This window comes from Apium graveolens, chromosome 7, assembly GCF_009905375.1.
Source record: "Apium graveolens cultivar Ventura chromosome 7, ASM990537v1, whole genome shotgun sequence".
NCBI lineage: Eukaryota > Viridiplantae > Streptophyta > Magnoliopsida > Apiales > Apiaceae > Apium > Apium graveolens.
The window spans coordinates 17625346-17637710 of NC_133653.1; the positions used below are offsets into that span (position 1 = coordinate 17625346).

General features: G+C 33.9%; 1 long non-coding RNA gene across 1 annotated transcript; it reads left to right on the forward strand.

The window, feature by feature from the left end:
• The first annotated feature begins 9252 nt into the window (after window positions 1-9252).
• LOC141670866 (uncharacterized) lies at window positions 9253-10053 on the forward strand. Its single transcript, XR_012554785.1, has 4 exons — window positions 9253-9385; window positions 9457-9528; window positions 9831-9902; window positions 9979-10053. It is a non-coding gene; the product is annotated as an uncharacterized LOC141670866 (long non-coding RNA).
• The last annotated feature ends 2312 nt before the right edge of the window (window positions 10054-12365 follow it).

Here is a 12365-nt window from a genome sequence, read left to right on the forward strand (position 1 = left end):
AAGGGAGAAGTGGACCTAAGAGTAGGCAATGGAGCAAAAGTTGCTGCTTTAGCTGTAGGGACTTATTATTTATCTATGCCCTCTGGGCTTGTTTTAGAACTAGAAGACTGTTTTTACGTGCCTGCGATTCGCAGAAACATTATTTCTGTTTCTTGTTTGGACAAGAAAGGTTTTTCGTTTACAATAAAGAACAACAGTTGCTCTTTTGCTTTGAATGATTTAACCTATGGTGTTGCGCGTTTATTTAATGGTTTATATGTTCTTGATTTAGATAACCCTGTCTGTAATATAGAAAACAAACGACTTAAAATAAATGACTCAAATCAAACATACCTCTGGCATTGTCGTCTAGGCCACATAAATGAGAAACGCATATCCAAATTACATAAGGATGGATACTTGGATAAGTTTGATTTTGAATCATACCAAGAATGCGAATCTTGTTTGCTTGGTAAGATGACTAAAGCCCCTTTCACTGGTAAGGGTCAAAGGGCCACTAAACGTCTGGAGCTAATACATAGTGATGTATGTGGCCCAATGCGTGTAATGGCTAGAGGAGGCTACTACTACTTCATAACATTTACTGATGATTTCAGTAGATATGGATATGTATATCTTATGAAGAACAAATCCGATTCTTTTGAAAAATTTAAAGAATACAAGGTTGAAGTAGAGAAGCAAATTGGCGGAGATGCAAGTATTAAGATCTTACGATCCGATCGTGGGGGTGAATACTTAAGCACCGAATTTAGAGAGTATTTGAAAGAGTGTGGTATTGTATCGCAACTCACTCCGCCAGGAACACCTCAATGGAATGGAGTTTCAGAGAGGAGAAATCGCACCTTGTTGGACATGGTGCGATCGATGATGAGTCATGCAGATCTTCCAATTAGTTTCTGGGGTTACGCTCTAGAAACAGCGGCTTTCACACTTAACCGTGTTCCTACTAAGAAGGTTCAAAAGACTCCATATGAGATATGGAAAGAGAAACGGTCAGGCATGAACTTTATGAAAGTTTGGGGATGTAAGGCATTTGTGAAACGTCAAGAATCTGACAAGCTTGGACCTAAATCCGAAGAGTGCATTTTTGTAGGATACCCTAATGAAACAAAGGCGTATTATTTTTATAGTCCTTCTGAGCAGAAAGTGTTTATTGCTCGAGATGCTGTCTTCATGGAAAGAGATTTTGTTTCCAAAAGAAACAGTGGGAGAACTATAGATCTCGATGAAGATCGAGAACCGCAAAATAGCATTGAACCTGAAGTGGAACAAGAGCAGAATAATGATAATGCTCAACAAACACAGGTTGTTCGTAGATCTGGTAGATTTCGCCATGAGCCAGAGAGATATGGATTTCTCATGACTCAGTGTGGTGATTTGATGCTCATAGATGAAGATGAGCCTCTCACATACCAAGATGCTATGAACAGTCCAGACTCTAAGAGATGGCTTGAAGCCATGAAATCCGAGATAGATTCCATGTACGAAAACCAAGTATGGACTTTGGTTGATCCACCTGAAGGGGTAAAACCCATAGGGTGCAAATGGGTTTTTAAGAAGAAAAAGGGCATGGATGGAAATGTTCAGACCTATAAAGCTAGGCTGGTTGCAAAAGGTTTCAAACAAATTCATGGTATTGACTATGATGAAACTTTCTCACCAGTGGCTATGGTCAAGTCTATAAGGATTTTACTTGCCATTGCAGCATTCCATGATTATGAAATCTGGCAAATGGATGTCAAAACAGCCTTCCTTAATGGAAGCCTTGAAGAGGATGTGTACATGACACAACCTGAGGGTTTTGTCGATCCAAGGAATGCTGGCAAGGTATGTAAATTGCGTCGATCCATTTATGGATTGAAGCAATCCTCTAGGAGATGGAATATCCGTTTTGATGAAATAGTCATAGAGTATGGCTTTGTTCAAAACGAAGATGAACCGTGTGTTTACAAGAAGGTTAATGGGAGCTATGTGGCATTCATAGTACTATATGTTGATGATATACTACTAATGGGGAATGACATACCTTCTCTAAAGGCTGTTAAGACGTGGTTAGGGAGCAATTTCTCCATTAAAGACTTAGGAGAGGCATCCTACATTCTAGGAATGAGGATCTATAGAGAAAGATCTAGAAGGATGATCGGTCTAAGTCAGAGCACATACATTGATAAGGTTTTGCATCGTTTTGGAATGCAAAATGCAAAAAGGGGATATGTCCCTGTGTCTCAAGGGATAACGATCTCTAAGGACCAATGTCCGAAATCATTGGATGAGAAGGACCACATGAATAAAGTTCCATATGCTTCAGCAATTGGATCTATCATGTATGCAATGGTATGTACTCGCCCAGATGTCTCGTATGCTTTGAGCATGACGAGCAGATACCAGTCTAATCCGGGTGAAGGTCACTGGACGGCAGTTAAGAATATTCTTAAGTACCTGAAAAGAACTAAAGATTCATTCTTGGTGTATGGAGGAGAAGAGAAACTCGTTGTAAAAGGTTACACCGATGCAAGTTTCCAAACAGACAGAGATGATACTGTATCACAGTCTGGTTTTGTGTTTTGTCTAAACGGAGGTGCTGTAAGCTGGAAGAGTTCAAAGCAAGAAACAGTAGCTGATTCTACAATGGAGGCTGAGTACATTGCAGCTTGTGAAGCAGCTAAGGAGGCCGTTTGGATTCGAAAGTTCATTTCTGTTTTGGGAGTGGTTCCATCGATCGCAGATCCCATTGATCTATACTGCGATAATAATGGAGCCATTGCACAGGCTAAAGAACCTAGATCACACTCCCGGGCTAAACATATACTCAGGAGATTTCACCTTATTCGAGAGATTAATGAAAGGGGTGATATACACATATGTAAAGTGCACACAAATGATAACATTGCAGACCCACTGACCAAAGGCTTGTCGCAGCAGAAGCACGATGGTCACACTAGTTCCATGGGTATTAGATATATGGGTGATTGGCTCTAGTGCAAGTGGGAGATTGTTAGTGTAGGTGCCCTAGAGGCAATACATTATTCTTTTATCTTTATGTCAGTTGATCATTCAATAAATGTATTTATTATGACCTTAATTACTGCGATATTTTGTTAGCATAATAAATGTCCTTAGAATCATGATACAAATTGTATAGTTTAAGTACATGACTTGAACTTGAGATTATATAATATATCATATTCTTAAAGGTCCCTAGTCGAGTATTATTATATAGGACAATAATAATACATAGATAGACTAGTATGTTGTTTGACAAGATAACCACATCTCATTGGTTATAAGTATGGGGATACTGAAGTCAATACATAGGTACATGTGAGAGTACATGGTACTGGACAGACCCACAGTGAGATTCTTCATGTTTAATAAAGTCATAAGAAAGACTCACAGTGATAATGGTGTAACGATCCTTTGACTTGAAATCATTATATTTCTATACGAGGATTAATATACTTTGACTACATTAAAAGTTACTTTTGATCGGGTGATGATAAAAGTGGACATCGGGTATATCATGAGTCGTATGAGAAATATGAATGATAGATAAAGGATTTAACCCTCCTATAATTAGGAGAGATATTATTGGCCTCTTGATTGAGTGAGATTATAAAAGCATGGCCATGCTCAAATAATGATTTGTTTCAATAATCTACTCATGCATCAAGTAAACCCAGATTAAATGTTGAAGAGGATGACTAAATACATGCCTCGAGTTTAATCTATAATATGTATGGTTAAAGGGATTATATTACACGGAAAAACATTAATCACGAAAGGTTTTATCTAATCACGATTTAATTATTGTTTAATTGGGTAATAATGATGTATTACTAGATACCGCTCATTGTTTATAATTTTATTAGAGAATAAAATTATTGCCAATTAAATAATAGCCTATAGGGTCGCACAAATAGAGCACTTAATGGAATAGTTAATTTAAATTATGGATTTAAATTAATTGATGATTATTTGAATTTTATTATAATTAAGTAAGACTTAATTGAGATAATATAAATTCGAATTAAAAGGAATGTTTTTGCCCATAATAATTAAGTATGACTTAGTTATTAATTAAATAATAGAAATTCGTTTTTATTATTTAATCCAATACCTACTAGGGTTGGGCTTTGCTATTATGGGCCTTTTTAATCAGTCATTATAAATAGATAATGAGAGGTTAAAGAGGCTTGAACGTTTTTTAAGAAAACCCTAGCAGCAAAGAGAGGCAGAGGCAATTCAGATCGTCAAGAAGGAGGCTAGTACATCCATTCCGTAGTCAAGTTCGTGAGACGTTCTTGAAGGTGCTCGTGTGGATACCATAGAGGTGTTTCTCCGAGAGGTAGACACAAAGCGTGATAGCTAGGATCTCCGTTGAGTTCGTAAAAGTTAATCTCTTGAAAGGTATGATTCGTTATCTCCATAATCTGCCCATAATTATACATGGATCCTGTTTTTGGGTTTCGAATTTTTGTTTTATTTACGTTTATCCGCTGCGTTTTATGCCTTCGGAACCCAACAACTTGGTCCCGATTTACAAGATTAATTTTTAAAATTATTTTTTCAATGATCCAACCATACGGATGTTAAGATATATCAATTTTAGTCATAAGAAAAAATTATTAAAAAATTTGAAATTCATCTTGCATGTGAGGATTAGAAAAATCCCGTAAAATTACCTTTCCCGACAACGAGACGCGTTCCCGATTTACAAGATTAATTTTTAAATGATTTTTTCAACGATCCAACCGTACGGATGTTAAGATATATCAATTTTAGTCATAAGAAAAAATTATTAAAAATTTGAAATTCATCATGCATGTGAGGATTAGAAAAATCCTGTAAAATTACCCCTCACGACAACGAGACTCGTTCCCGATTTACAAGATTAATTTTAAAATGATTTTTTTGACGATCCAACCGTACGAATGTTAAAATATATCAATTTTAGTCATATGAAAAAATTATTAAAAAATTTGAAATTCATCTTGCATGTCAGGATTTGAAAAATCTAGTAAAAAGTACCACTCCCGACAACGAGACTCGTTCCTGATTTACAAGATTAATTTTTAAAATGATTTTTTTGACGATCCAACCATACGGATGTTAAGATATATCAATTTTAGACATATGAAAAAATTAATAAAAAATTTGAAATTCATCTTACATGTCAGGATTAAAAAAATCTAGTAAAAAGTACCGCTCCCTACAACGAGACTCGTTCCTGATTTACAAGATTAATTTTTAAAAAGATTTTTTCGACGATCCTAGCATACGGATGTTAAGATATATCAATTGTAGTCATATGAAAAAATTATTAAAAAATTTGAAATTCATCTTGCATGTCAGGATTAGAAAAATCCGGTAAAAGTACCCCTCCCGACAATGAGACTCGGTCCCGATTTACAAGATTAATTTTTAATATTATTTTTTTGACGATCCAACCGTACGGTATGTTAAGATATATCAATTTTAGTCATAAGAAAAAATTATTAAAAAATTTGAAATTCATCTTGCATGTGAGGATTAGAAAAATCCTATAATATTACCCTTCCCGACAACGAGACTCGTTCCCGATTTACAAGATTAATTTTTAAAATGATTTTTTCAACGATTCAACCATACGGATGTTAAGATATATCAATTTTAGTCATATGAAAAAATTATTAAAAAATTAGAAATTCATCTTGCATGTGAGGATTAGAAAAATCCGGTAAAAGTACCTCTCCCAACAATGAGACTCGGTCCCGATTTACAAGATTAATTTTTAAAATTATTTTTTCGAAGATCCAACCAAAAGGATGTTAAGATATATCAATTTTAGTCATATGAAAAAATTATTAAAAAATTAGAAATTCATCTTGCATGTCAGGATTAGAAAAATCCGGTAAAAGTACCTCTCCCAACAATGAGACTCGGTCCCGATTTACAAGATTAATTTTTAAAATTATTTTTTCGAAGATCCAACCAAAAGGATGTTAAGATATATCAATTTTAGTCATAAGAAAAAAATATTAAAAAAATTGAAATTCATCTTGCATGTGAGGATTAGAAAAATCCTGTAAAATTACCCTTCCCAACAATGAGACTCGTTCCCGATTTACAAGATTAATTTTTAAAATGATTTTTTCAACGATCCAACCATACGGATGTTAAGATATATCAATTTTAGTCATATGAAAAAATTATTAAAAAATTTGAAATTCATCTTGCATATCAGGATTAGAAAAAACTAGTAAAAAGTACCGCTCCCGAAAACGAGACTCGTTCCTGATTTACAAGATTAATTTTTAAAATGATTTTTTCGATGATCCTAGCATACGGATGTTAAGATATATCAATTTTAGTCATATGAAAAAATTATTAAAAAATTTGAAATTCATCTTGCATGTCAGGATTAGAAAAATCCGGTAAAAGTACCCCTCCCTACAATGAGACTCGGTCCTGATTTACAAGATTAATTTTTAAAATTATTTTTTCAACGATCCAACCGTACGGATGTTAAGATATATCAATATTAGTCATAAGAAAAAATTATTAAAAATTTTGAAATTCATCTTGCATGTGAGGATTAGAAAAATCCCATAAAATTACCTTTCCCGACAACGAGACTCGTTCCCGATTTACAAGATTAATTTTTAAATGATTTTTCAATGATCCAACTGTACGGATGTTATGATATATCAATTTAGTCATAAGAAAAAATTATTAAAAATTTGAAATTCATCATGCATGTGAGGATTAGAAAAATCCTGTAAAATTACTCCTCACGACAACGAGACTCGTTCCCGATTTACAAGATTAATTTTAAAATGATTTTTTCGAGGATCCAACCGTACGGATGTTAAAATATATCAATTTTAGTCATATGAAAAAATTATTAAAAAATTTGAAATTCATCTTGCATATCAGGATTAGAAAAATCTAGTAAAAAGTACCACTCCCGACAACGAGACTCGTTCCTGATTTACAAGATTAATTTTTAAAATAATTTTTTTGACGATCCAACCATACGGATGTTAAGATATATGAATTTTAGTCATATGAAAAAATTAAAAAAATTTGAAATTCATCTTGCATGTCAGGATTAATAAAATCTAGTAAAAAGTACCGCTCCCGACAACGAGACTTGTTCCTGATTTACAAGATTAATTTTTAAAATGATTTTTTCGACGATCCTAGCATACACTACAAGAAAACTGTCAATAGACATCACACATTAGACATCGGTTAGGTTTGCCACTGATGTTAAAAGAATTTATAACATCACCCCGTGTTTTTATGATGTCTATGTTGTTTTAAAACATCAGTTATTTTAAAACTGATGTGATTAATTTTTAAAATGATTTTTTCGACGATCCTAGCATACACTACAAGAAAACTGTCAATAGACATCACACATTAGACATCGGTTAGGTTTTCCACTGATGTTAAAAAAATTTATAACATCACCCCGTGTTTTTATGATGTCTATGTTGTTTTAAAACATCAGTTATTTTAAAACTGATGTCTAAAGTTCCAAAAAAAATTCACTCCCCGCCCACTTTATTTTTGTTTCCGCCTTAGCCAAATAAATTTCCCCCTTGAAAATATTCTCCCCCCTTTTTGTTTTTCCCCCATGAGATACATAACTTAAAAAACTAAAAACTAAAAAAAATGAACACACAGAAGCTCTCTCTCTCTCTCTCATCCGACTCTCTCGCCCCGACTCCCTCACCCCACCATCATCATCTCCACCACTCACCACCCCCACTCACCAACATCACCGCCGCTCTGCTCACCACCATCATCTCCACCACTCACCACCATCATCTCCACCATCTCTCTCCATTTTTCTATGCTAAGCTCGTAAGAGGATAAGCTTGAATTAGAATCTTCTCTACTTGGTTATAATTTTAGAAACTCAAATTGGTAAGTGAATTTACTATGTTATTTTGAAATAGGGTCTTCTCTGTGAGTAGTTTTCAATTGGGGTTTTTTAAAATCGAAACCCTGAATTTTTAATTTTGGTTTTTTTTTGAAATTGTAACCCTAATTTACTTATTTGAATATGTTTAATAGAATTGACGTTATCGGAGATGATATTAGTATTGGTACATCACTGCCTCTTGTTATTTATCTGTTGCTTCAAATTTTATATCTGATGATGAACTTTAGATTTACTAGAATAATTTTGATTGGTTGCATAAATAAGGAACTACATATGTATGTGATAGTTAAAGTACATGTGACAGAAAACTGATCCAATCTATGATCTTTTTGTTTATTTTGGTTTTATATTATGACCTTTTACTTGCCTTTTAGTTTGGATCTAGAGGAATGAACATCTAAAAGCTTGTTTGTGCTCGTCAGCTGGATCTTTCCTGCAAAAGGTCATCACTGATTAATGATTTATCACATATTTATGTTCGAAATAGCTCATGTTGCTTTAATTTTATGGAAAGTTGAAACAGATGTATGTGCCATGCTCTGTAGTTGACAAAACAAAAATTTTGTTGAACACTATGACCTGGTTTAGTTTTGGTTGAGTCTTGTATGTGTCATAAAATAACATGTTGTTAAGAACTGCTAAGAACTTGATGCTTATTAACAGGATTCACGGGGATGAATGATGTGGGAAACTTCAGATCTTATAATAAGACTAATACATGATTAAGCTCCCCAATGAATAGGTTTGGTGATCATGTGAATTTCTCATCTGGGCCATCTTCTCACTCGAGGTTCATGCCTCTGAGTCCTCGGAGGAACCATTCCTAGAGCTTTTGGTTAGCTTCGCGTTGTCTTTCTGTATGGTTTTGTTGTGATAGTTGCTAATTTCTTGTCTGCATTTTTTTGTGCAGTGTAGTGAACTAAACATATCTTTAAATTAAGCTTCCTAGCATGACCTCTTAGAGCTGTAGTAAATTAGAACTCTCCTTTCTGCAGATCCCTTTTGGGGAATCATATCCAAGGTTCGATTCCTCAGGAACTAGCCAACATCGCTACTCTTCAGGAGCTGTAAGTGAAAATGTGATCTATATGACTTGGATTTCAAGTATAACCTTTGGTTGACTTAATCTGAGCTGAACTTTTCAGGTTTTTAGAAGATAATCTACTTGAAGGGCCTATTCCTCGAAACTTTGGAAGTTTGATTGGCTTGACGAGATTGTAAGAATTACAATTACATGCCTAAAGGGTTCTTCATGGAGGGCTTTTATCTATTACATAATGTGTTCGCATTTTTATCATAATTAAAACATAATTACATAATGCTTTAACACTTCTATCATTATTTATCTATTGATGGAAATCTTGCAAACAATCTTCACACTGTTGTTTCTGCAAATAAATTAAATGGAACAATACCAGAAACATTTGGCAACCTGAGGAATCTAGAGGATTTGTAAGAACTACTTCATCTATACTATATATTTCTAAGTTTAACAGAGTCTTAAAATTATCTACTCCTTGTAGTAGGATAGATGGGAATGATTTCTCTGGGAAGATACCCGATTTCATTGGAAACTGGACAAATATGACAAGACTGTGAGTAATTTTGGTCGATTATGCTTCAGTTTGGTTCTACTTGGTTGTTAGTACATATTCTAGAAACTACGGTTACATATACCTCTCAATAAACTTCAAATTTTGTGCAGGGACTTGCAGGGAACAGGACTGGAGGGTCCAATTCCATTGAGCATCTCCTGTCTGAGAAATCTAATAGAACTGTAAGAACTGCTCAAATATCTAGCGAATGTTTAATACCTTCATGACTTTCTATCATTGTAGTTGATTTTTGGTTTGGACTTTTGAGATAAGTTGATTACTTCTGTGCTTTCTGTTGATAGGAGGATATCTGATCTGACTGGAAGAAATTCGACTATCCCAGATTTAAAAGATATGCAATCCTTGCATGTGCTGTAAGTCGTACATAAATTTTGTCTGATGCAGATGTGTTTCCCTGAAAAAATTTGTTAATATTTCTTTCTTTTGCAGGATATTAAGAAATTGCTTGATCAATGGTGCACTTCCAGAATACTTTGGAGTACTTGGTCAACTAAAAACCCCGTAAGCTAACTTTTATTATTGCTCAATCCGGTACTAATTTCTGGTTTTGGAGTTCCTCACAATGTATGTCTGTGCATGCGCGTGTGAGGGATTACAATGTACTATATATGTTTTCACAGATGCATTAGTCGATATAAGCACACAACAGAGACCTATATTTTTAAGTATTACTATGTAGAATTCATTAGCACATTCAGAGACTCTCCTTATAATAATTTAGTTACACTGTTCTGTCTATACATATAAAGAAGAACATTGTAAATTATGAGGGTACTTCTGGATTTCTCGTCGAAGTTCAAATACTTTCTCTCTATCCAATATTTTGTTGTTCATTGGATTATATAACCAGTAACTCAGTCTTCTTGTTATGTCGGGAATGGTATTTTCAAAAGTATTGTCCTACTTTTACAGTTAGGTCCTAAAAATTAGCTTTATATGCTTGTGTAGCGTGTGATGTGCATGTTGAATGCAAAAACCTGCAGAAACATGTATGCTAGGAAATATATCAAAATTTTATCATTTTGAGTTTTATTTTATTTGTTTGCAGAGATATGAGCTTTAATCGGTTGACTGGCCAAATACCAGATTCAATGGCGCTCTTAAACGACCTTAGTATACAATATATGTATGTCAATTTGTTTCAAATACTTCTTATAAGAAATTATTACCTTCCAGGAACACATGCAACTAACTCGGATAGCTGGACTTGCATAATTTATCTTCTTTCCTATACCTGTTTACTTTAGCCTCTATGTAATTTGCAAACTAATGTACTCAGAAGTGTGACACCAACTTGTAATCGAATGTAGGTATCTGAATCACAATTCATTGACTGGAGAGATACCAAGTTGGATTTCTGGCAGCAAAGAAAATATGTTAGTTCTTTACACAGCTTTCAGTTCAATATATCATCTAGATTTAGAGAAACCACATGCCAGGATGGATCATTATTAAGTTCCATGTTTATCGTATTCACAAATTTCATAATTGTATTGGCTGCAGTGATGTATCTTATAACAATTTTTCACGGACAGCTGAATATAACTGCCAGCCATATAATGTGTAGGTTTCTTCCTACTTCATATACTCTATAAACTAAATATCAATATTTCTTTAAATTCCTTTTGTATCTTTTACAGGAATCTAGTATCCAGCATGTCATCTTCAAAAAACAATTCGTAAGTTTCTATAGACATGATATCTACTAGTTTTTTATAAGCACACCATGAACTAGCTTAGTTTATTTTGTAGAGTTGCTTGGTGCTTAAAGAAAGATCTTCCCTACTCCTGAAAACCTCAATGTAAGTGCAACAACAATCTTACTCTTCAACTATGATGTCGAGTTGCTACCAAATCAAGATCACCTCCATATTCTGAGACAAAAAGCTATTGTGAAACCCGCAGATTACTCACTTTTATCAACTGTGGAGGGACTACAATGGAGTGGAAGTCATGGACTGGATATAGCTGCTCTATTACAAAGTCCTCAAGCATCAAAGTAAAGTTGTTACAAAACCAGCTTACTAGTGCGCACAACTTTGTATCATAACAGGGGGAACTAGTGTGACTCTTGATTTGGTTGATCTGATCTTGCTGAGAATCCTGTAAATAGTTCATCAAATAATCTTTGTAGTTTGCACTGGCAGTGTAGAATTTCGAATATATATTACTTCTCAGATCTTCCAATTGCAGCATTTAACTTCAAAAATAAAAATAGTGCTGAATACTGAGATGCAAACACGTATTTTAATGAATTAATACTGATGTCAAAAAACAATTGTACATCACTTTTAATGAATAAATACTGATATCTCAAAAATAATTATACATCACTTTTAAAGAAGAAAAACTGATGTCAAAAAAGTTAATGTACATCATTTTTTATAAAAAACTGATGTCAAAGATAGACATATTCAAGTGTAAATTGAACATAGACATCACTTTGTTTGGAATATAATTGATGTCTATGTGCAACTATAGACATCGCCTTTTACTGAATAAATCGATGTTTAATATCTGATTTTACATCACCTAAAAGAAAATATATGATGTCTATGTTGTAAAAAACATAGCTCATTATATGTTTAATCTGTTGTAATAAGTATAATTTATTTATTAAATTATTTATTTCTAACATTTTTTGTAAAAAAACAATGCATGGACATCAGTTTTTTTTCCAGAAACGATGTCTAAGCTAGTAAAGATATCGGGTTATGGCCGATGTCTAGAATAGACATCACCGACATCAACATCGGTTGCCAAACAACATAGACATCGGCCAAAAACCGATGTCTATGGACTTTTTTCTTGTAGTG